The following is a 26,545-nucleotide window of genomic DNA, read 5'->3' as shown; positions in this document are numbered from 1 at the left end:
TGTGACTAGTGGAGTTCCTCAGGGGTCAGTGCTGGGACCGGTGCTGTTTAATATTTTCATCAATGACCTGGATGAGGGAACTGAGTGCACCCTCAGCAAGTTTGCTGATGACACAAAACTGGGAGGAGTGGCTGACACACCAGAGGACTGTGCTGCCATTCAGCGAGACCTGGACAGGCTGGAGAGTTGGGCGGGGAGAAACTGGATGAAATTTAACAAGGGCAAGTGTAGAGTCTTGCATCTGGGGAAGAACAACCCCATGTACCAGTACAGGTTGGGGGTTGACCTGCTGGAAAGTAGTGAACGGGAAAGGGACCTGGGGGTCCTGGTGGATAGGAGGATGACCATGAGCCAGCAATGTGCTCTTGTGGCCAAGAAGGCAAATGGCATCTTAGGGTGCATTAGAAAGGGAGTGGTTAGTAGGTCAAGAGAGGTTCTCCTCCCCCTCTACTCAGCCTTGGTGAGGCCGCATCTGGAATATTGCGTCCAGTTCTGGGCCCCTCTGTTCAAGAAGGACAGGGAATTGCTTGAAGGAGTCCAGCGCAGAGCCACAAAGATGATTAAGGGAGTGGAACATCTCCCTTATGAGGAGAGGCTGAGGGAGCTGGGTCTCTTTAGCTTGCAAAAGAGGAGACTGAGGGGTGACCTCATCAATGTTTACAAATATGTAAAGGGTAGGTGTCAGGAAGATGGAGCTAGGCTTTTTTCAGTGATATCCAGTGATAGGACAAGGGGCAATGGGTGTAAACTGGAACATAGGAAGTTCCACGTTAACATCAGGAAGAACTTCTTTACTGTAAGAGTGACAGAGCACTGGAACAGGTTGCCCAGGGGGGTTGTGGAGTCTCCTACACTGGAGATATTCAAGGCCCGCCTGGACAAGTTCCTGTGTGATGTACTGTAGGTTACCCTGCTCTTGCAGGGGGGTTGGACTAGATGATCTTTTTAGGTCCCTTCCAACCCTTGGGATTCTGTGATTCTGTGATTCTGTGATTTTTGTTACCTGTTCTTATGCTAAACTTTTTTCCCATATGATGTCTTTTCTGAGCAACAAAATGTAATGAAATTAACTTGAATTGCTAGTGTCTCTAATTTGGCTTGCAGCAAACTTGTATTGGCAATCACCAATACGGTATGGCCAGCCTAGTTCAGCCACTCTTCACTCTGCTATGTAATCCTTGCAAGGTGAGAATGAAGTTTCTTGGAAGGTATTAGTTTCCTGGGTCCTTGTTTATGCTTGTTAAAAGGCCTCACACTAATTGTCAAATGAGTCATGCAATCCTGTTGAATTACAGTATATGCACCTGTAAAATGTTCTGCCAGATTCTCTCAAGCATAACTAAATGTATCAATGTCAGTCAGCTTTGTCTGTGATAGAGTGAAAATCTTTACATCATGTACAACATTTATTTAAGTGCATCCACAGCTTGTCACTAAATTAACCACACCCAGGCATAATAAAACTGCCAGTCTCAGCACCTGTCTCTCCCTTGAAACTTGGAGCTGGTCTTATTAAGGGTAATGAGGTTCAGCTGTTCTGGCAGTGTTACCTTCACTCAGTCACGTGTTCAGAAGCTTTGTGAGTGTATGTGGTTGCTTTTGGCTTAGTGTGAGAGTGTAGCTCATGGGGATGCTTTGGAGGTGAGGAGGTCTGTGAAAGGAGCCTAGAAAAGGGTTGCAGAAGTGCTTCTTTCTAATGTGCTAAATTAAAAATTTCCTTCTGCATTGTTAAGATGGTTTCTTTTCCTTTTTAGGCAAAGCAGCAGAAGTGGACTGAGAACCAAATCGTTTTTTCCAGAGTAAGAGGGACTTCCACAGAGTACCTGCAACACTGAGAGTGAAGGTAAGTCAGAGATCCTTCAAAGTGATTTACTTCAGACACTCAAGATTGCTATCTAGAAAGCCAGTATTACATATAAATGTACTTTGGACTTAGTGTTCCCTGGGGGACACATGCTATCATCCTCTTGATGTCTTTCTCTTAGAATCTAAGTAATACATGAAGCCTTGTAGGGGAACAGTTCTTTTCCTTGTTGCCTGCACTTCTCAGAAGTGCCTGGCCTATTTTTATTTTTTCTTTCTGGTTGCTTCTGGTTTAGCTTGGTTTAAGTCATTTGGTACTTGGTTCTGCATGGAAAGGACTCTGAAGCCATATGTCTTCAGTTAAGATGTGTCCATTTAACAATACATATCACAAATTTAACTGACAATTCGGGACATTCCTGTTCTTGAAAGAGAGGTGGGGGGGCAGTTGTGGTGGAAAACAAACTGTTTCTATGGAATATTCTGATAGCCCTTCAACAATAAGAGTCTCTCTAAAACCTTAAACTTATGTGTCCATTTAACAGAAGATCCAGGAAATTCCTGTGTTTGAAAGAAGTGGGGTTAAGTAGTGGTAAAAAAAGCCCTTGTTTTATGGAATGTTCTCATAGTATTTAAAAAATAAGATCATCTCTAAAACCTTAAGCTGATGTGTTATTAACAGTAATAAGTTCTGAAAAGTAAAATCTATGAATAAACCAGGCTCACCTGGAGGCAATGTTTGGTGTGCTAGTGATGTCTTTCAGCCTGCCACCTTAGTGAAAGCAGGGAAATGAAGATCTGTGTAGCAGCAAAGATGAAAGGGTTATTGGTGTGTTAAAAACTACGGAAGCCCCCTAGAATAGCCTCATAAGAATTAGGGCTTCTCCCTCAGAAAATGTGGCAAGATCAATAGCTGATGACTGCAGTCCACTTCGAGTCACAAGAACAAGGTTGTACTTACTTGTTTGGCCCTTTTATTTTAAAACATGTATGGAGATTGCCAAATATTGGGCTTGACATGAGCACATTCCTTTTTTTTGGTGCCTGAATGGAGAATAGGAAATGTGAATGTTAAGCCAACCTTGAAACTACAGCAGAGGAATGAACCATATAACAAAGATAATACAAATGAGATCTCTAACAGCTAAGTCACTGGCTGATAAACACAGCTCCTAGTGCTATGCTGACCTCCACATTAACTTTCTGCTTATGTTTCTTTACCTGTAACAGAGAGGGCCAGAACAGAGGAGGAAGATTAGGTCTCTTTTGTACCAATGCGTTACAATTTCACCTGTATGTCTAATGGGCTGCCAATAGCACTGGTATTTCAGAAAGGCAGAGGCACCTGCTAGAGCAAGGCTTTGACCTGTGTATTTTCCAGTCCCCTGTACACAAGGATAATCTTTAGCAGACAGCCAAATTTTGATGAATTGTGCAACGCATTAAATATGAAGAAAAGCCTTGCCAACTCTGGTGCCTGAGGCATGGATTTCATTAAACATATCTTCACAGTGTGTTTAGCTTCTGATTGTTAATGCTAATAATTAAGTCACTCAGATTTTTATTAAGAGCCTTAAACTTAGTTTCCCTGGATCATGACCTAGTATTGTTTCAGTCTTAGAAATGAAATCCCCTAACCCCATTAGCTCTGGTATTTGTCTTATCACTAAAAGAAGCAACCATCCTGGGTGGCCATGAATCTGGAATTTGGTATTATGTTAAGCCCCTAAAGTAGAAATTAAGAAAACATGACTCAATGCATTTTAGGAGTTTGGATAGCCAAAGCATGAAGAAAAAACATGTTGCATTTCTGTCAATATAACTTTGATTTGTCCTCAGAGATTCTCTAGTTCTGTTGGTTTGGGTTTGTTTTTTTTTTTAATGCAATACAGTCACCTTGGATCCTGAAGTTGAAGTTACAAAATGTAAAGAAGAGCCCAGTGTCAAACAATTGTTGTTAATCAGACAACAGGAAACTTTTGTAAACTTTGAGTTGAATTTTTATTTCTGCTTGTGTAAGACACCTCCTGTGTCCATGAGAGACGAGTACAACTAATTTTTCAGCTGAGCATCATACTCTTTAGCAGGTATAGTAATTGGCTTGGCCTATGCGAAGAGCTGGTGCACAGTCCAGATGAAGCTTTCTGCACATTCAGTCCTCTCCATAAAAAATAATAGCTAATTCAGCTGGCATAAATAGACACACATGTATGTGTGTACATAAATAAGTGCATGTATATGCATGCGCACTGCACAATAGGTTAAAGAGAAATCATTAAGCTACCCAACAGAACCAGAGGGAAGAAAAAAATGGAGAGTAGGGTACACAGATCTGTGGGGAGTTGAGAAGTGACTGCTTGCTTCAGTTTCCTGGGAGACATCTTGACATAGAAACAGAAAAAATCCTGGCTCAAGCTAAGGAATGGATTAGTAGGTGCTGTTTGCAGTGCTTTTTCCCACGCATAAACTTTCAGAAGTTCGGGGTTTATTTAACTGTCTGACACTTCTGAATAACATCAAGTAGAACTAATTACTTGTTTATATTTATTCATTTTCTAACAATACAGGCCTCACTGGGAAACAACTTCTTTCCTCTCAAAACTGACTTTGTTAGTGTGGGTAAAAATGTCAAAAGTTTGTGGTTTTGTTGTTAGGGGGACTTTTTTAGGGTTCTGGGAACTGAAATGCAGCCTAAAGCTAAAAATGACACTCCTATATATGAAGTTCGGATAAAATCAGGCATTCTAAAAATACTTGAAGTTGGTCTTACTTCTGGTAAGGTTAGTCACAACCAATTCTTGTATTTGATAACAAACTGAATCCCGTCTTCAGTTTTGTCCAGTATTAGACTTGGTGTCAGTATCATATAATCCTTATATGGTAAAAGTGCAATAAACTTCTCTGTACTGGGTTGTGAAAGAAATGAAGACAATTATATTGATGCTGAAAAAAATAAGGCTTCACCATAGATGAAGGCAGTAAGCTAAGCAGTAACTATTAATGCTGGATTATTTCAAATCCAGGATCAGGTATTTTTCTTCCTAACTGGGAATTACATACCAAGACATCTATACCCATCTTTAATTGCTTCTCTGTTTTTTAATTGCTGTTCTAAGGCTATTCTACTGAAATAATTTGTCTTTTTTTATGAGGACTCAAGGTTGCGATGGTTTGTTCACTAAGCACGAGTGTCTATTTAGTAAGTAAGAAACAGTTGTCTTAGTGGTGTAGAATTGATGTGACCCCTTTGGGTGTGAAATTTCAGAAAGAATATATTAAAAATAAATGCAGAGAACTTAAAAATTAATTAGAGTATAAGGGCATGCTGTATGTTCAAAGGTGTCTACTTGGTCTATTAACTTCAAGTGAAGGTTAAGATGTGACTTGTAGTCAAGTGTCTTTGTAGGGAAAAATAACAGATATTTTTCACATTCAGCTGGAAAAGGTATAAAGAAATTCAATGGCAAAAAGTGGTGCTATGTAAATTCACAGTAGAGATAAGGCAGTCCCTTATCAGTAAGGGTTATTCATCACTGGAACAACTTACTAGACATGTAATGGTTTCACCTCCACTTAGAGTATTTAAGGTGCAACTGAAGAGCTTTCTAAAAGAGATGCTATAACTCAAACAGAAATTATGGTCTTGAAGCATAAATTATTCGATGAGGTTCACTGGCCTGTGTTACACAGGAGGTCAGACTATACTGTCATAATGGTCCCTTTTGGCCTTACTGCCTATGACTAAGTAGCTGCCTGCAAGATTATGTGGAGGTATAAATCTGCCTTGAATGAATATCCCTATTGAGTTTGATGAATTGTGTATATACGCTTTATGGATCAGGCTAACAAAATAGCATCCATGAGTGCTTGACCAGCGCTGTGTGTAGAAAAAAGAGTAGTCTTCTGGATTTTTCTAAAGGCCTCCTGTAGTCAACCACAACTCCTTAGAAAGGCAATGGTAGGTAAATATCTGCTATTATCAGCCTAGTTTGCTTAATGCACTGAGCTATCTAGTGAAATTCTAGTGAGGCGGCTGGCATGTTTACAGCTGTCTGCTAACATATTGAGGGATGATGGAATATGAAAGACAACTTATCAGTAAAAATGCCAGATGTCATATGCTAGCAAATATAATGAATTAACTGACGTTGGTTACAATTGACTGTTATTGTAAGAGACCATATTTGCAGATACTTTAATAATGGGTAATGCATAAATACCCTTACTGAAATCAGCTGAGCTATTCTTGTTGTCTAGTAACTTCCAGGAGCCTTGTTTCTTATGCTAGCTAAATAACTAAAATACCAGATCTTACATAAACTTCTACAGATTTACATCCCTGTGCTGTATGCTTAACAGCCTGTCTCTTCATAGTCCCTACACATGTACACAAAAATTTCCAATACTAGTGGTGATGCTTCTGAAATCAGAGCTCAGTTGCATCTGTATTTCAATGTAAATAAGGAGTACAAGGAGTACTGGCTCTTGATGCATGATAGATTTCACCAGCTGAAGTCACAGAGGTCTCTTAAGTGAAAGAATTGTTGGCTTCGACTGTGACTACTTTATTTGAAAAGGATCTCAAAGGACATCATGTTCTCTTGGAGGTCATACTGACCCAAAAAGTCTACATGAGTTGCAGAAAAAAACTGTTGTGCTCTCTGTAAAGGCTTCTTAAAGAAGCATGCCAGATTTGACATCATGGAACTCAAAACAAAATCTGACTCATATTAACTGTAATTAAAGTGTTATTTGTGTCAGCTAAGTACATAATGCCCTTAAAAGATCATTATCCTGAGATATGTCAAGGTTGAACGGTCTCTATAGCAAAATCTGAGAGCGTATTCTAAAACTTATAAGATCCCACTGAAAATGCATTAAATCCTAGTAATCCAACGTATCCTGATTGCCAGATTCCACTTAAAATAAGTACTTATAAAAAATATTACAGTCTATCCAACAGGAGTGTTATGCTCTGGTTTATTTTGTGACTTTGTATTTGACAGCTACATATAGGATGGTCATACAGCCTGCAGAACAGCCTTAGTTTAGAGTATCCCTCTAAGGGTGGATTTAAACTTCCCAAGAAAGCTGGTGTGACTCCAGCAGTCCCTCCACAGCAGGGTGACATTACTGAATGCTGTAGGATTTGGTCCTTTTTCTCTGTGGTGCCTGCAAGATGGAACCCATTGTTGGGCAGTGGGGGGGGGGGGGCAGGTTACCTGTGAAAGTGGGGGCAGCAGCAGTTGCCATTCCTAAGGCCATGCTGTGAGTCATTCTGCTGTATCATTCATGTAGCAGGTACAGTCTTTGGTACCTGAGGGCATGGCTGGAGACAACCAAGGTTCAGAGGCAGGCAGGGTTTGTTTTGTGGCTGGTGGATTGCCTTGGTTGCTGGACATGTGCACTGCCTGGATGAGTTCCTGCCAATGCTCGCATTGTGCTCAGCATTTCACTGACCATTGCATCACACCTGTGGGCACTCAAGGGTGTGTTTAAGCCATTTTTGTCTTGACTGTTGCAGGTGTGAATAGCCTCTAACATGGTTCCCATTGTTACCTGGTTTGGTTTTATAAACAAAGGTGTTATTTAGTCCTAAATAAATCCTGGTTCTTCAGGCTGATCTGTAATCCTGAGCTCATATCAATCAAAGCTGAGATCAATTTATATCACAATTCTGACACATTCCTAGCACACTTTTCTTTATTTTCTTCCAAAGAAATGCTGTGAAATTGTCTGTAACTAATTTAAAAGCAATAATTGAGTTGCTAGATGGTGTTCAAATCTTCTTGAAAAGCTTAGGAAGAGATACCAATTCTTGCAGCAATATAAGAACATTGGCCAGGGCTTTTTATCGAAAAACACAAAGCTTATTCTTGGACTGTACTGTCGCAGGTTCATTTGTTTCATGGTGGAATGTGGCATTTGAGAATGGAGACCAGTGCTGCAAAAACTAAGAGAGGGGAGGTTCAGGCTGGACATGAGGTAAAAATTCTTTACAATGAGGGTGCTAAAATACTGGCACAGGCTGCCCAGAGAACTGGTGGATGCACCATCCTGGCTGGATGTGGGTCTGGGAAACCTGACTGTGCTGAAGATGTCTCTTCTCACTGCCAGGGGGCTGGACAAGACCTTTGAAGGTCCCTTCCAAACCGAACCGTTCTATGATTCTATGAATACATAGGTGGCTGTATGTTCTCATAATACTCTCTTGGTACTCAAAATTTTCAATGAAAACTTAATGCATAGACTCTTTCCTATTTTCTTTTAAAATCCTGGTTAAGCGTTGCAAGAATTGTAACAACTTAAAGGACTGAAATTGTGTTTGAAAAGATGGTTAACGTGGTTTTAATACCTTTTCATGTAACTAAATAGTTACCTGCAGATAGTGACAAGTGCTCAGAAATGCAAACCAGATTGAGGCAAACAAAGCATCATTGTGGAATTTGAGGTAATAGAATGACATTTGGCATGAATGAGCTATTTCTAGAAAAAGAAATTATTCAGCCTTTCTTTTTCTAGTAACTTTTTATTAAACTCATAGATGGAAAAAATCTTTGCACAGTATATAATCATTCTCAGAAGAGATTATATCACAAGTGTATTTAATAATGCTTATTGTTTCATTATGCATTTGGAGGACAAATGGTACTTCGTAACGAGTTTCCACAACACATAGTGCAGCAAGACAGGGCAGGTTTGCAATGTTGAAGTAAATGAAGACGAAAGACATTCTTAAAGAAAAAAAATTACTTGATCAGTGAGTATATGATTCTTTGTACCACACTTAATTATGTTCATGATCACTTCCTTACATGTTTTATAGAGGGATGTGGAGGGGAGGAGGAACAGTTACATTTTTTTTTTCTTCCAAAACATATTTTGAGTGGGTAATCATACTACCTCTTGTCACTGTCAAACTGCTGCTGTAGTGGGGCTCAGTGCTCACTTTAAGGAAGCAAAGCCAAATGCATGGATTGGTTTAGCATCTTTGAAGATAAAGTTCCTGACAAACTAAGGACTGAAAAGTAGTGTGATCTAGTTTAAGAAACAATCTGCAGAAACATGGACTTACAGCCACTGAAGCCAAGAATAGCCTATCAGTTTTATCTCTGCAGAAGGAAGATCAGGCAGTTAGTCTTTAGATGTAGAAGGTTAATTTTACATTACTGTGGTTATGTAGAAATTTGGTGAGAATAAGATAGAGGTTTGAGCTGCCAATTTAAACAAAGCAGATATCCAAAAGATGTCATTGTTACTCAAAGTTATTTACTACTTCTTAAAAGTAGTTCAACACTGTTTGCTTGATGACTGAGAAAGAATGCTCTCACTCAGCATCCATACCCATGTGTGCAATTCATTTCTAGATTAATGCTTGAAGGAATAAATCTTCTCATTTGAAATCTTCAGTGTAAATTAAGCTCAAGTCATGATAAAAAAATTCGTATTTGGCAAATATGTTGATGTTGAGTCAGTGTTGCATAACTGGGCAGTAGGATAAAAAAAAGTGTTGCCCACGTCTACTTTTTTTCACCTCAGACTTTTTTTCAAGAGTGAAACTTGTGGCATTCCTATACACCTGGATAATTGGGCTGCATCGTGGCATGAGAACATTGTTTGGATAGTTGCTGCTTATAAAGCTTTTAGGGAGGTGGTAATGACAAACTGTAAAGAACTTCACCAGACTGCAGGTTATGATAAACGCAAGGATTATGGTCTTTCTCTTAAATATGTATTTATGTGCTTCTTCAAATGTATATTTTTTTCATGTATATAAGCGATAATTTTGTTTCTTTTTCTAAACTCAGCTATGTAATTTTTCAAAAGCTAGCTATGTGCATCTTTATACTTCAAAATACCAAAGCCTTGCTTGGATGATTTGGTTTCCTTGGTTTTTCTCTTCAAAATGGTAAAGCCCTGTTTGAAAATATGATACAGATATAATGCTGGAATTGTCTGCAAATTCTACTTGTGACACTTAAAAGGCAATGTTTTTTTTTTTTAATTATTTGCATAATCAGTGTTTTTTAAACTACGTTTCTTAACAGCTGGGGAGTGTTGGCTTCTTTCTTTGTCCAGACAGGACATTGTGACTCTGTGTGTCCCATAAATCATGTATTCCAGCTCTGATATCCCCCTATTTAATAGTCAGCAATTTTGATTTCTACTAGAACATCTCCTGGCAGTTTCTTAGTCTCCTAATTATTCTTTAGATGAATTTGAGGCTTGTATGAGTATACACTATAAGTAGAAAATCTATTGCGATGGAAAGCTCTAAGGAAAAGAGGTGAAGGCGATAACTGATGTAATTTCCAAGGAAAACTTTTGACTGTGTAGGATGTGGTATAAATCTTGCCTGAAAACCAGGAACTGATCATCTGGGAAGTGCCATATGACCTTCTCAAGTTCCAGTTTCTGAGTTTACTATGATGTGGGAGGTAATTTCCTTGCAAAATGGCGGCAAATGGTATCCAGCCATAAACCAAATGGCACTGCAGCCACTTAAAAATAATTTTAAAATCTTTGGATGAAATCTGCATAATGTCAATGTCTACAAATGGTGAAGTGCTGGTTTGTTTCATGGAAAAAAAGGAAAAATAAAAGGCAAGCAGTTTTCCATTAAAAATTATTTTGCTGGACATAAGAAAATGGTAGTGCAAATTACTATGAAAAAACTATACACACTTTATCAGGTTTGAATAACAGCTTTTATATTCCATTGCATGCTTATCTATTGAAAATTAATTTTATACCTTTTGTGTCTAATTAATTCAAATTGTCTAATGTGATAGTATTTACTACGAAATTACCTGCTCTTGTAGAATCATGAAAACAGTGCATGCCAGATTTTCTCATCACTTTATAACCACTTCCCTGGACTGGGAGGCAGAGCTTATGTTCTTTACTTTCTGAAGTAGCTCACAAAGCAACAGCTGAAATGCTTTGTATAATTAGACCAAACAGAAGTCAAAATGGGGAGAGATCTTTCTCATGGCATGTCACTGTTTGTAATCTTGGAGATCAATAACTTGTAGCTAAACATGCTGCTGTTTTCGGGCCAGTAATGAGTAACTGCACAGGGCAATTTACTGCCAGGTGAAGCAGAAAACATAAGGAATTGGGGTTCAAGCAGCAGAAGAATTAAATTCTTCAAAAGAGTTGGAGAGAAAATACCAATAGTATGTACCTGAGATCTAATTTTCACAGTCGCAGCAGAAATGTAAGAGGACTAGCATTAAATACTGACATTCTCTATAGAACATGTGTTTACTGATCTGCAATATCCACCCTCCATTCCCAAGGTGGTATCAATTGTGCTTCCAGTGTTTCTGCCTGGGTTTTTTTTTTTTTTGCTGTGAAACCTTTCAGGGAAGACCACTTCAGTCCCTGCTGGTTTCCCACTTCTGAACTCTGCCTTTGGCCAGCTTTTCCTCAGGTTCTTTGGTGTCATTTCTATCAGCTGAAGCCTTTTAACCCTTAAGCCTATCCACTAGGAGAATGGAAATACTTTCTTGCAACAGTTCACCGTATCTGCCCTTCAGCATCTTTTTGTAAGGTTAAGTAATTCCAAATGGAGAATTCCACTCATTCTTTCCTCATATGTTGTGTTTTCCAGGCCTTGATTATTTCTCATTGTTTTCCTCTGCTCTTTGTAATTGGCCTAGATAATTCCTGTTAACCAGACTTGGTGGCTACAGTGAAGTTAGTCCTTCCCCTGTGGCACCTGTATGGTCAATAGAGCAAAAGGACTTTTCTATGTAATTCATGCTTAAAACCTGCTGTAACTCCCTGGTTCTTTTCTATAGATTAGCTACTTGTACAGTTGTTATCCTTTAATGATTAAGACATTAATCCTTTATCATTACTTAGTTTTGCTTAAGTAGAATACTTAGTCTTGTTCACCTTAGTTGAACAAAAATTAGTTGCATTAGTCACATATTGACTTATATCTCCGATTTTACCTCTTTGCTTGTAAAAAAAAAAAATCAAATTAAATTTGACTATCCAACTTCCAATACAGTGAATAGTACCAGAGCCAGTGTGGACTCTTGCAGATTTCTGCTTTGATACACACTTCTTTCCTGACAGTGAGCGACTGACAGCTGTTCTCTGGATATGATTTTCCAACCACCTTCAAAGTCCTTACTAAATTCAGGGTATGACATCTACTGCTTCTTCTGTGTTGCTAACACCTTATTATCTAATACAAATCATGTAAAATCAATCCAGTTTTCCCCCTTCTGTTACAGGGTTATGTCCAGCGTGGATGTGTCAACTGTCATATATTATCTTCTAAGTTTTTCTAAAAGGTCCAAGTTTGGCTGAATATTGAAGCTAGGCAAGCTGGTATATTTTCTTTCAGAATCCTGTCTTTGTTAAAACATCTGTTGATATAACTGAGTACAGCTGCAACAGCATTCATTTTAGAAAGCATCTAGAAGTTTTACAGCTAATAAATGAATCCTTAGAGAGGGTAGAGGAAGTTTTTGACAGCAGCATTCATTTGCTATGACTGTCATACTGTAAGTCCTTGCTGTAAGCACAAAGTGGTCCTCTCAGCCCCTTCCCATGTTTAACTTTATGCAGGGGCCTAAACTTGCTGGCATCAGTAGGAGAGTTCAACCTTTCTCTGAAACAGCAGGTGTTACCTACAATTAGGAGGTGTGAAGCAAAGGCTAAATAATAGTTTAATGTGAGTCAGTAAAAGTCATTTACAACATGGTAGGTTTTGATAATGCTTACAATAAATTTTTAATTGCACAAACAAATCGTCCCATCTCAGATTTTGTTTAGGGCTTTCTTCTTCCCTGCCTCTTAGTTTAGTAAAAATAGTCCAGAATGCTAAAACACAAATTAAAATCCTATCAATTTTCTGGATGTGTTGCTGCCAGTTTCTAAAATAAAGGGCAAATCAATGACAAGAATTGAAATTAGAGTATAAATGTTGTCTCCCCAGTCAAAGCAAAAATCCTTTATTAGATTCAAAATATTGAATTCAACAAACAGCTGTAGCATATGTTGTATACAGACAGGCTGACTGTGAATGCTTGTCTGAAAGATTTCCATGTGTTTATATAGAGTGAGGTGATAGAAATGCCTGGAAATATATTACAGAGCTGTAAGAGGAGAATCTAATAACATCATCTAAATGCCCCTGCACTTGGCAAACAGGTATTGTATTATAGATTAAATTTGCTAGAAAGCTTATATAAATCATGTAATTTTCTTCTTAATTGAAGTGATTTTAAAAATTGTGCTGATGTGTGAGAACAACTGGATTCTTTTCAGCTACTGAGAGTATCGTATCAAATAATCTGTTTCATGCTAAGTTTAAAAACATCAAGTCTAGGTAATAAAGCAGTAAAGGTGCTGCTAGTTATATACATAAGTCTGTTAAAAACTGCCTCAGTAAAATGGCTTAGATCATTTAAGAGAAATGAAATGGATGTTGTCCAAAAAAAAACCAAAGATATGACAGGCTGTGGGTGAACAGTTATAGCCAATTCTACTACTTGGATACGCTTGTGACTTCCGATCATGCACATTAGGGAGCAGAATTTCAGCCAAATTCTAAGTATTTAACTAGAAAACTGGATATATAAAGGCATGAAAATAAAGAAAGAACAGCTGGCAAACACATTCTGTAAAATATATTAAGAATGAAGACACACTCAACACACTTGAGCAAAGTCCCTGAATTCTGCATGCATTTCCAAAGGCTGTTTTTTTTTTTAAAGGAAATCTGAGCACAAAGGAAAAATAATGCACCTTTAGGAGGAGGGTGATGTCATCACTGTAATTCAGCTATATCAGTATAGCTGATACAAATAGCAAGCTTCCAGGATGTAAAGTGCACTGTGAGAACAGGCCTACAGGACAGGAAGAAGTCAGGAAGAAATTGGAAATGGAAACCAAAAGTCTGATATGTAAATGGATTGCACAGACTACTTACTCTAATAGAAGGTAGTCACTGCTTAACTGTAGTAGCATACAGTATGATTATTACAAATTATTATAGATCTTGAGGGTAGGATGAAAAGGAAGTTGGTTGAAAGTGATATATCAATAATGATTGTAGGAGAGGTCAATTATCCTGACAACACTAAAAAGGGAAGAAAAGCTGAGGAGTGAAATAGGTTAGTGAGAAGATGCCCTGTTTCTGTCAACTTATGAGGCTACATAAATAATTTATTTTTGGTCACTTTCATAGAGAATTTAGTAGTCAGTTCTTTAAGGCAATACGGAAGATTGTTACTTATGATTGGTCTCCTTGTATTCAAAAAGCTTCTGAAAATCAGAATGGATCTATGTTTTGATAGTTCTTTCTATGCTTTTAACCAAGAAGGCAAAATAACCCCGAGGAAATGCAAAGAGATTGACTATTGCTGACTCAGTACAAAGCAAGGTTTGTGAAGAGCAGTAGCATCTCTTACTAGACCAACCTATTCAGTATACAGGGCTGTTCTATTCTAAGCAATCTCCAAAGTGAGGTTATTCTGTTGGTCCACTGCACCTGCATTCAGCGAACTTGAACATGTCACAGTGAATCTGCCCTAAAGCTTAGCAACTTTTCTAGTGAAAGGAAATTCTACCTGTCTGACTTTTTGCACTTTTCCACTGTATTTTCCTGCTTTGGCACACAGTGCTAGAGATACAGCCTCATAGATAGCTTGTCTTGGTGTCCACGTGTCTTACGCAAGAGGTTAAGTGTGTCCAAAAAATGTCTAGACAGCACCTGATTATGTCAGCCTTCTGCTGACAGTCATTGGCTACTTGGGATTAAAACATGCTATTGTGTTTGTGTATAGGACAGGTCCTGTATTTGTAATTTGTTTTTGGAAGACTAGTGCTAGATACCTGTAAAAGCCAGTCCTTGTCCTAGTAGCATTTATCCCTTCATCATCTTCAAAGTCAATTCCTTGGGAAAGTGGTGCACTAGTTTCTTTCTGACACATACCACTACCTTGCAGCTTAACCAGGAGATGGGTTTGTGCATCATGAAGGATGTGTGGCATTCACTGAACTCCTTGCTGTTGGTAAGCAAAGAGGATGAATGTTGAATGTATCATCTGGTTGTTTGAGAAGGAGGAAAATCACATATGTGCTTAGGAACCCTCCAAGTGGACATCTGAACTGGATTTCTCCTGCCACACAGAGGCACATAACAGAACTTCTGGGCTTTCTGTGCTCCCCTCCAAGAATCTGGCTCTCTCAGACTCTTGAAAGAAACTTGATAGTATTCACAAAGCTTCTTTTTTGCAAGCAGTTTTCTTACAATCTTCTTAAAACTACTAAGTTATGTTTTTTCTGAAATCATTATTTGAAGATGATATGGTGGTAGTTTTTATCTATAATATGCAACAGTTGGGCAATTTCATGGAGGAAAGGTGCATAACTATTAAAATGACTAGATCAAAGTGAAAGAGAAATTAATATGCGGTAAGGATAATGGTAGTGATGGTAGGGTTTTTAAATACTGTATGATATTTTTTTTCATTATGGGCCACAGACTTTTGAAGCTTTTCTATAATGTGACAGTGTAATTGAAGAGGTTAAGGGGACTTGCCTGAATGAGGAGGAAATTCACATTACTGAATGTTAAAAACAAGAGAAATAGTCCACGAATCTGCTTTATTGAGTAATTTTAAACTAAGTGTGGATGTTCAAAACTTAGAACACCTACTTTTTATGTCCTTTTGACCTGGCTGAATACAGAACAGCCCTACTGGATTAGGATAATGGTCCCTCTGAAATAATATGTTGTCTTTGACAGCAGCCAGCAGCACATGTTGAGGCAAGGAATATAAAATAGGGCAAACATATAATGATCCTTGGTGTAGACTACTACAGTTTGTTGGCAATCTATAGTCTTAAGACTAAGGCTTCATTTGCACCAATGTTTTTAATAGCCCTTAGAGGTTTTTTCTATGAGCTTGTATAAATTATGTAGAAGGTAATGTTCATTTGTTTCTCTCTTGACATTAAATGCTTCCAATGGTATTGTTTTGCAGGTTTAGCTTCATTGCGTGAAAAAGGTGCTTCCTTCTTTTTTTTTTCTCTGAATTTACCACTCAGTATTTTCATGGCTAACTCCTGGGAGATGGGGGCAAATCTTATCCACCCCTTTGGTATTTGAGTCCCACTACATCCATGGCACTCTTACTGTTGTTCCACCAGAGTCCTAAATTGTTTAATCTCTCTTGACATGGAAACTGTTACGGTTTTCTCAGATAATCCTCATTGCTCTTTTCTAATCTTTTCCCCTCTTCTAAGGTCAGGTGACAGTAACTACACAAAGTACCAGGAGTGACTGAATCATAGATTAGCATAGAAATGCAAAAGCATTTTCTGTTTAGGTTCATTACACTTCTAATCGTGCTTTCACATCCTTTTGCCTTCTTGAGTGCTGCTGAGCATCAGGCTGCATTTTCCACACAACTATCTGCATAAAATCCAATGTAATTTTCATGTTATAGCTAATTAAGCAATGATGAATTATAATGTATTTAGGGTTATTTTCCTTGCGTATGCAATTCTGCTTTGAATTTCACTTGCAACTTTATTGCTTATTTGAGATAATGAAATTCTTCTGCATTTTTTCAGTTATTTTGTAGAGTAAGTTTTCTCACTTTATGCCTTGATATATCACTTGCTCAGTACCATCTTCAGATAGACTTTGATGATAGGATGTCCCTGTGAAAAGCATTCTCAGCTCTTGGCTATTACATGAGTGTGTTAACTACTATTTCATTATTATTTCAACCACTTGGGCATATGCCAAAGATTAGGGCTTCTGTTCTAGATATTTCTGGGTCATGTCTAGATCTTTCCTGAAAACTGGTGTCCCACTGCTGTTTCTGGATTTAAGTGACAGGTGAGAACCAACAGGGTGTTGATGGTGTACCACCAGTATTATTTAAGTATTGAATCTTACCTCAGTAATTTAATTCAGCATAAAGGAAATAAGCACTTAAGATTCTATTGCAAAGTAGAACGCAATGGAGGAAAACTACAAGTATGTGGGACTTCCAGCCTTCTTACCTTATTTGTGTTAGCCCTTTCCATTCACTGGTGGGCTTTGCTACAGATTTTTGCATGCTGGTATTCATACAAGCTGAAGTGCAGAACATTAAAGACCCCCTCAAAGCCGTACAGGATGATGTTGTCTGAGAACCAGCATGTTGCGCAGACAACAGAGGCAAGCAGTGGATCAGCAAGCCTTGATGTTCAGAGTAGGAACAAACTGGAAGAATGGAGATGTGGAGTCTAGTAAAAGCTTTATTGCTATGGGAGTAGTTTTTTCTAAAAGTCACCTGAATAGGAAAGCTCATGCTTTCCGACAGCGCATGTATTTTAGTTTCTTGCTTATAGAACTTAAAGCATAGGTCTTAAAATATAGAACTTGCTTATAGAACTTAAAACATGAGGGTTTTTTTAAATCTCGGGAACATGATTTATCTCATCCTTGGATTTTTTAGCATTTTCACATTCAGAGTTGCTCATGCTCACCCTTCACAGAATCACAGAATCACAGAATCCCAAGGGTTGGAAGGGACCTAAAAAGATCATCTAGTCCAACCCCCCTGCAACAGCAGGGTAACCTACAGTACATCACACAGGAACTTGTCCAGGCGGGCCTTGAATATCTCCAGTGTAGGAGACTCCACAACCCCCCTGGGCAGCCTGTTCCAGTGCTCTGTCACTCTTACAGTAAAGAAGTTCTTCCTGATGTTAACGTGGAACTTCCTATGTTCCAGTTTACACCCATTGCCCCTTGTCCTATCACTGGATATCACTGAAAAAAGCCTAGCTCCATCATCCTGACACCTACCCTTCACATATTTGTAAACATTGATGAGGTCACCCCTCAGTCTCCTCTTTTGCAAGCTAAAGAGACCCAGCTCCCTCAGCCTCTCCTCATAAGGGAGATGTTCCACTCCCTTAATCATCTTTGTGGCTCTGCGCTGGACTCCTTCAAGCAATTCCCTGTCCTTCTTGAACAGAGGGGCCCAGAACTGGACGCAATATTCCAGATGCGGCCTCACCAAGGCTGAGTAGAGGGGGAGGAGAACCTCTCTTGACCTACTAACCACTCCCTTTCTAATGCACCCTAAGATGCCATTTGCCTTCTTGGCCACAAGAGCACATTGCTGGCTCATGGTCATCCTCCTATCCACCAGGACCCCCAGGTCCCTTTCCCCTTCACTACTTTCCAGCAGATCAACCCCCAACCTGTACTGGTACATGGGGTTGTTCTTCCCCAGATGCAAGACTCTACACTTGCCCTTGTTAAATTTCATCAAGTTTCTCCCCGCCCAACTCTCCAGCCTGTCTAGGTCTCGCTGAATGGCAGCACAGTCCTCTGGTGTGTCAGCCACTCCTCCCAGTTTTGTGTCATCAGCAAACTTGCTGAGGGTGCACTCAGTTCCCTCATCCAGGTCATTGATGAAAATATTAAACAGCACCGGTCCCAGCACCGACCCCTGAGGAACTCCACTAGTCACAGACCTCCAGCTAGATTCTGCGCCATTGACCACAACTCTCTGCCTTCTTCCTTTCAACCAGTTCTCGATCCACCTCACTACTTGATCGTCAAGCCCACACTTCCTCAGCTTATCTATGAGGATGCTGTGGGAGACAGTATCAAATGCCTTACTGAAATCAAGAAAAACCACATCTACCGCTCTACCATCATCCCTCCACCTAGTCACTTCCTCATAGAAGGCTATAAGGTTGGTCATACATGACTTCCCCCTCATAAAACCATGTTGGCTGTTCTTAATGACCCCCTCATCCTTGATATGCCTAGTGATGGAGTCAAGAATAAGTTGTTCCATCATCTTTCCAGGGATGGAGGTAAGGCTGACCGGTCTATAATTACCCGGGTCCTCCTTCTTGCCCTTCTTATAGATTGGTGTGACCTTTGCCATCCGCCAATCCTCAGGCACCTCGCCCATTTCCCACGACTTACCAAAGATGATGGAAAGTGGCCTAGCAATGACCTCCGCCAGCTCCCTCAGCACCCGTGGGTGCATTCCATCCGGACCCATCGATTTACAGATGTCCCTTCAAGTAACCCTTCCTGTGGTTCACTAAGGAATCTCTCTGCTTTATTTCTTTCTTGACACAAGTTTTCAAATGTTGAAGTCTTACAGGCAAACTCAGATGTCACTTCAAAGCACTGTAAAAAGGATCACTAAAATGATCACTACATTTTACCACTCTGTTAAATGTTCAGTAGCAGAATAATACTTCCCTTGTGAGAGCCTGGAATTTAAATTGTTGCTCTTAGGATGTAAGCGAATTTTTGACACATGGAGCTCCATTTTATGTTTTGTTACCTTCATGAAAAGTGAAATTAGAAAGTCACCACCTTCATTAAGCTAAAATTTCTTTAATTTGCCTGTCAAAACATATACCTGCATTGTGTTAACCAATGTCAATTTTTCATGGTTTCTACAGACAATTTAACCAGTTGAATTAATTGGCAAATAATGTCTCACCTGTGCTAGTGTTTTCTTGTAACTATTGTGCATCTTATACCATTTGGTAGCACAAAGTTAATGAGACTCCTAATGAGAGTCATCTTAATATGACTTGTGAAGGTGGAAACTTAGCAGCATCTGGTTTTTTCATCCTAGATTTTGCAGTGGGAAAAAAACTCTTTGAGCTATGGCTTTTTGGCAAGGCAGGATGCCTCCCTAATACAGATGTAACTCAATCTGAACTCAGGGTTGGGGAGGAGGAAGTTGCATTTGCAAATTCAGGTTAGGTGATGGCTCTTTGCTGTCAAGCTGGCACAGGAGTGTTGTAGGACTGGCTGCAGACAGCAGCTCCTGACATGCATGGGACAAACAGGCCCTCCCTTCTTTGTTGCTCTCTGTTTTCTGAGCCACTAACACTTGCCAGGAGGTTGAAGGCTGGTGGCATACAATCACCTCAGTCGTCGTAAGAGTGGTAGAGCAGCCAGCCTTTCCAAAGACTGAGCCACAACAGTGCCCTGGGCACATGCTGGTCTTCTCCTGAGAAAGATTTTGTGCAGAGCATGAAATGTTGCTTGTGAAATAACCCAGCTTTGGGTTTGAGATGTCGCTACCTGCCCTGTCTCCTCCCCCCCTCCCCCACCCTCCAGTTGAATTCTCCCCTCTCAGGTTAAGATCTGTGCACTGCAAAAATTAAAAGGCCATGGCACTGAATGTCTAGTCAGAGTCCATGGTATAGAGTGGGAGTTTGGCTATTGGGTTTCTGTGGGAAAACCCACTTAGGAACATCCAAAAGTAGAAAGAAGTTTCTAGGAGGGGAAATTTTTTTTCTTGTTTTATTAAATCTGATTCTGTGATTAAAAACATTTGTAGTTGAGAAATGGATGGGGAGATACTTTCCCCTGCTTAGTTTTTTGTTATTTTTTTGATTGTTTGGGTTTTTTTCCACATTAAATTAGCCCTGTTGGAAGTGAAAGTCTATGTGCCAGAAGACTTTTTGCCTATTGCTTTAAGGGAGTAAGTTGATCTGCTTGAATCTGGCCATCAAAATGGCTGCAAATGTCTTGAGATTTAGGAAAAAGAAGTGTGGGGGGGGAAAAAGGGGGTTTAACAAGGAGCAGCACTGTGACATACACCAGCATCACTTCTCCAGAAAAGCTTGCATGGTGGGTCCAAGCTTCCAGAAAAGCTGAAAAACGCCTCATGTTAACTTTACTTCCCAGGTTCTCGACTTTAAAGGGGTTGAGACTTGCACTGCCTGTAGCTTAGTTACCTGTTAAGTCACTGCAACCTCTGTGGGTGTTCATTGTATTGCATCAGGTTCTTTAGCAAGATACTTACCCTAGTAACAAAGATTTATAATTTTATCTGTACAGCCATGCAAATACTAGAAAACTGTTTGCAACAGCTCTTGCTGACTGGCAGTAGCGATGCTGCTTTTCTCAGAAGTTTTGAGTAATCCAGAGCAGGAGCAGAAACAATGTAGTAGTATGTATTCAGCACACTTTGACAAATAAACAAAGGTATAGGTAACAGATGGATTTTGCGTGCAAGCTACTTGAGGAGCTATAAACAGGAAGCATGCAAAAAATGAGCCTCTCTAGAAGAGATTAAAATAATGAAAGAAATCATTGAAAGACAATGTGATATGCTTTGAGAGTCAATAATAAAAGATAGGATATCTCCAATATGTAAGGTACAAGCTGAAATCTGCCTTGTAATGTTAATATTTGGGAGCTAAATAATTTTCTGTTAGAGTTTGAGCCAGTTTTATCTCAGTTGAGGTTTATTGTTGAGCATTCAACCGGAGACAAGGTACACAGAGCCCTTTTCTTCCTCTTCCATCCTCATACTGTAAAAGACTAAAATAATCTCCCCTATGGTAATATGTAGAGAACAGGAAGTTGTTGGTGTTTTCCTTACTTCCCCCTCTTGAGGTCCCAGGGGAAAGCATGCTCTTTACAGAAATAAGGCTCTTCAGTTCTGGCAGATCCCCTCCTGCCTCTCTCCTGAACACTTAAGCTCCTGTGAGCCATATTTGGTCCCATAATGAATTCAAAGGTAAAATCAAAGTACATCAGGCATGATGTTTCCTCTAATGTACTTAGAAACACCTACTTCATGTAATGTAGCCAGCATCCTTACTCTTGCTTTATGCTTCTCCAAGTCAGAATTGTGCATTTCAAATTTAAAAAAAAATTAGTTTTACCTAAGCTGTAAAAGTTAAGATGATGATTCAAGGCCAGGTTGGATGAAGCCTTGTGTGGGATGGTTTAGTGTGAGGTGTCCCTGTCCATGGCAGGGGGGTTGGAACTAGATGATCTTGAGGTCCTTTCCAACCCTAACTATTCTATGATTCTATGATAAGTGAAAATTCCTTCCTGCCTGGGATTCTGGGAAACCCAGATGCTCTTCAGTATGTGGATTGTTGAATAACTATTATAGTACTTTTATTTATATATCTATGTATGTATCAGTATATATATACATTTATCAATATTTCAGAGAAAACCCTATAGCTAATCAGCAGCAATATTTCCAGTTGCATAGTCCTTTTTTGTTTTGGCCATATTACTGTCGTTTGGCTAGCAAACAGTCTACATTTAAAACTTTGTTCTAGTTCAGCCCATGTGTGCGTATGTACAGTTCTCAGCAGTTGGTTGTGACTTATTCAAATTCAAAGTGAGTTTAGATGTTAAGATGAAAACACTGCCTGTAAAATGGAAGAATTAACCTCTGTCACCTAGGTCATTACTTTCAATGCCTGTTCAATTTTGAAAAAATATATATTTTGGAGCATTGTCTTAGTTTTAGAAGTCAGTGCTTTTTTGTACTGCTTAATACACACTCTGTGTAAAAAATTATTTGGGCTAAAAACTGTTTGTCTTATTGGTGTCAACCTAAGCTGCTACTTGGACCATCTATAACCTGTAAACACTCCCTTTTGAATTAATTAGGTGCAGCTGAAGATACAACTTGATCCAGTGATGGGCATGCTGAAGATGTGCAATGTCACACAAATGAAAGTTGACCTACACACAGATGTAAGGTACTTTCATATTGTTTGGACTTAACACTATGCCTTGATTTTCTGAATAAAGTCCCCAGCTCTATGTAGACATCAACTACAAGTTCAAAGCAGGAATGATTGCTTTGAAAGTAGCACTTAGCATATGAAAACTGTGTGCTAGGTCTGCTCTTGAATGCTACCAACATTCAGGACACCACCCAAAGGAAATAGTATGAGCTTAAGAGAGTGGACAAGCTACCCTGGAGTGTGTGGGCAGAAACCATATTGTGGTGACAGATTAACCTTCCCCTCATCAGAAGGGGAGAAAACTAAACAATGATAAGTGAAAGATTTTACTTCAGTCTGAATCACACTTCTACATATGTTATCTTGTGCTACCTGGATGATACTTAAGTCCTTCCAAATAGCTGCATGATTGAAGGCTAATTTTACACTAAAAAAATCCCAAATTTTCTGGGAGCTCCCCACAAACATAATGACTGGAAATATAATTTCATAAGTAAATTAACTGATACTCTATCTAGAATTCAGATTCATTTTACTTGTAGCATCACATGCCAAGAAAACATTTGAATTAAAGAAAACATAGCCTGGAGTGATGTAAAAGATCTTTTCCCCAGTTGCATAGGTCAGACAGCAAGACCCTGGTTAAACAGTGTTTTCACTGCACAAGTACCAATCCCATGTATTTCAAGAGGAAAAGCAGAACTTGGTTTTGTGTTCTTCAGTGAAGATAGGGAGTCCAAGCCTACAGTGAGAGAAGGCCAAAACAAGGTTTTTATTTGGATATTTGTTTTGTTGCAGTTTTTGGTGTGTTTTTTTGTTTGTTGTTGGGCAGAGGAGTTAATTGGAATAATGCAACCTCAAATACCCAGAAGTATGGCCATGTATTTCTGTGTAAAATTCTTTAACCACACAATAATGGTAAAGGTCTGAAAACTAATAAAAAATTAACTTGGAATAAAGTAAAAAAAGGCATCTCACAACCACAATTTGTTCATTGCCAAATTGTCCTGGGGCACATGATGAAAAAATCATATGTGAGTCTGTTGGGAGGAGCTTAGAGACTTCTGTGTTCATAAGTAGTGCAATACAGTTCCATGGCAAAATTTATCTTTGGATTTTTAGCTTATTAGCACTCAGCATTTATATGTGTGAGACCATAGTGTTCAATCCTACTAATGGTAGAGAGGTCTAGGTGTTCTAAGAAAGGAGCTGTGTTTAAAGAAGACTAAACCTATGGCTAACACAAGAAACAAAGCAGAGCTGAAGACCCATTTGATACCTGATATCCGTGGGTGGGAAATGAGGAGGCAGCTGGACCAGTTTCAGAAATGTACTGGCACCTCCTTCCTGCAAAATATCCTGCTTCATGGCTGGCTGATAAATGTGTGAAAAAATATTGTTATTGGCCAATGAATGTGAACAGACAAAAGCTCATCTTGAGTCAATTTCAGTTATAAGTCTCTTTCCTAAACAAGCATGTATAACATCACAGCTACACAGAGGCCCTTTGCTTTGGGCAAGGGAGCAAAATCCAGCTCCCTTTTGTACCACAGCTTTTGCCAGCTTTTCACGCTCCCCTGGGACAGGGCCTGTGATGAGATCAGGTCAGGCAAAAGAATAATAAGTAAAGAGGATAAGCTATTGATAGGATAAACCTTCCTCCCAGTCGGCAACCCTGGGATGCCCCACTCTCCCCTTTTGCAAAGAATTTAATACTTGTATGCTTCTTGGATTTGGCACAGTGAAGTCTTCAAGTGTCATGCCTGATTGTTAGCTGTCATGTACTTCTATAATAAACCAGACAACCACAATTACTAAGCACTTAAGCTAAGAAAAATCTAATTTGAAAACAGAAATGCACAAAAGCTGGTTTTGGCAGGTTACTTAGGTATGTGTGTAGATCCAAAAGATAAGATTTTGCAGAACTTTTCTTCAAATGATAATATTTATGACATATGAAGTTTGATTGTTCAGGGCAACAAGGGTCAATTCTGACTATCTATGCCAGCCCCTTACATAAGGTACAACACAGCTTTGCAAAAATCACTGCAACTTCTCTTGCCTGCAGTTAAGAATGCACATTTATAGTAATAGACAATGTGGAACCCTGACCCCACTGAAATCTTTAGAAATAATATTTTATAGTCTTTGTCTTCATAAAGGCAGAGCTTTTTCAGAGAGGTTTAGGGAGCTCAGCAGAAGTTAAGGCATTGAAGTCTCCTGGCTCTTTGAAACTTCAGTCTTCCAGTCTCATATTTAGGATATACATGATTATGTCATTCATTTAATGGTTCCTGTAATAATTTCCCTGTAGGAAAATTCTTATTTTCCAATAGAAAAATAATCAAGCTGTATTTTGTATTTTTATAAGCTCTTGTTAGACCCAACTGTCAGATGCTTTCACTGAGTATAAGGCATTGGAAGTACTGACCAAGCTGCCTTACAAAGCTTGGGTTGTCCTCTCAGAAATCACAGTACCAAGACATCATGCAAGACAGCTGCAACTTTTTTCATGCTTTCCTAAGAAAAGCTGTCTATCCCTTCTGTTCTATATGATACAAAGCCCTAGGTACAGTCCAAACCAAGTAGTAATTGCATGGTTCATAAGACAAGAGAGAATGACGAACCATCAGGGTGTAAGGCAAGAAAAAAAAAAAAAGTAAAGATATGCAAGAAACTTGGTTGTATCTAATAATTTAAGGTTCTGGAATTCACTTAAACTGAAGTGAATTTGCTATAGTGTACTCATGGGTCCCCATTAGTGTGTTATGACCGATATAAAAACCCTGAGTATCTTCTCTCTGTACCCATGAGTACTGCATGTCTCCTTGATCAACTATTGTAGTTCCATTAAAACATTTTAACTTCACTGGTGGGGAATCTTGATTGCATGGTGTCTTTCTACAGCTATCAAATCACTGAGATCTTATCTGTTTCAAGGTTATAATACCTCACAGTGAATATGGAAAGTGCTTAAGTACTGATAGATGTAATAGGCATAAATTGGGTCTGAGAAAAGTGGTGCTCTGCGGGTAAAACTCTGAGTTGTTATACAGAATTTTCCTAATAAGTCTGGGTGGTCATGTCATGGTATCAGCAACATCTCACTTGAAGGCAGACAATAACATTATTAAAATAATATGATTTACAGTTACTCTCCAATTGCTGCAATCACAATTTTTCTTCCCAGAGTAAGATAAACTCTAATTTTAAATCTTTTTATGGTAAACTTTTATATTTATAAATATTTTTTATACTTTCTCTTGCTTTTCCAGGCATCTGTTTGGAAATAGCTGTTCCACTTCAATATTGCTTCAAAGTACCAGTTTATTGTATATAATCTGCTAAAAAAACCAATTGTTTTACAATAGCATCTACCCTTTTATCATATAGGGAAAACACCTTTATAGTTATTAAGGATATGATTCATATTGAGACTGGCAACTGCTTTGTTTGTCAGAAGTAGGGGAAAGAAGAGATGTGACATCACGATGCAACGGGAGATAATGCAAAAATATCCTGACTGCAATGCAGACTTCAAGGTTATATGGGGGTGTATGTGTGTACATGCAAACATGCATGTGCAAAGTTGTTAATTTATGCATACAATAAGCTGAAGTCAGTGGAAGTTGTCAACACCAGGCAGTGTCCTCAAGAAACTGTGCCATGGTAAATAAAAAAGAAAAAAAGGTGAAATTATTTTGCTTTACTAAAGATTTTGGCTCTTTAATTGCCACTGAGCTCTCCATGTATATTTCTCATATTTATTGAATTGTGCCTTTTAAGACAGGATGGTTCTGAGAATGCAGGTGTACTAGAACTACAGTATATGCTACAACAAATTGACACAAATGACTGTGTAAGCTCAACTATAGGGTACAATTCAGAGTAAATCATTTGTCTGTAGAATGTAGTCTATTCAGAAAAATGTGTGAGTTGTAATTTTCCAGTGTAAAATAAGCTTTTTAGTGACCCATTAGTTTCTATGTATTTAAATGGACACTTCTACAACTCTGTAATTCTAATAAAATTAAAAGTATAGCCTAAAAGAGGCCATTTGCCTGGACACAGGGGATGCATAGCAGAAAATAACTGACAGACTTTTCTGCTGTAGGGTAGTTGTAATTGATGTGGGTCTTACACAGTTCTACTCTATCTAAAAATGAATAGGCTAAAATTTTTCTGGGCATTGAATTAATAAATTACATGGGTTCTCTAGCAC

General features: G+C 38.9%; 1 long non-coding RNA gene across 4 annotated transcripts; it reads left to right on the top strand.

The window, feature by feature from the left end:
* The first annotated feature begins 1,496 nt into the window (after nucleotides 1–1,496).
* LOC136010965 (uncharacterized) lies at nucleotides 1,497–26,318 on the top strand. 4 transcript variants are annotated; one of them, XR_010611112.1, is made up of 4 exons: nucleotides 1,497–1,579; nucleotides 1,755–1,843; nucleotides 22,244–22,335; nucleotides 25,599–26,318. It is a non-coding gene; the product is annotated as an uncharacterized LOC136010965 (long non-coding RNA). The 4 variants fall into 4 exon arrangements; XR_010611114.1 differs by having other exon boundaries at nucleotides 1,502–1,585; XR_010611111.1 differs by having other exon boundaries at nucleotides 1,511–1,641.
* The last annotated feature ends 227 nt before the right edge of the window (nucleotides 26,319–26,545 follow it).

This window comes from Lathamus discolor, chromosome 3 (assembly GCF_037157495.1).
Source record: "Lathamus discolor isolate bLatDis1 chromosome 3, bLatDis1.hap1, whole genome shotgun sequence".
NCBI lineage: Eukaryota > Metazoa > Chordata > Aves > Psittaciformes > Psittacidae > Lathamus > Lathamus discolor.
Note: the sequence above shows the minus strand (reverse complement) of the source record. Positions and strands in the feature narration are given on the sequence as shown.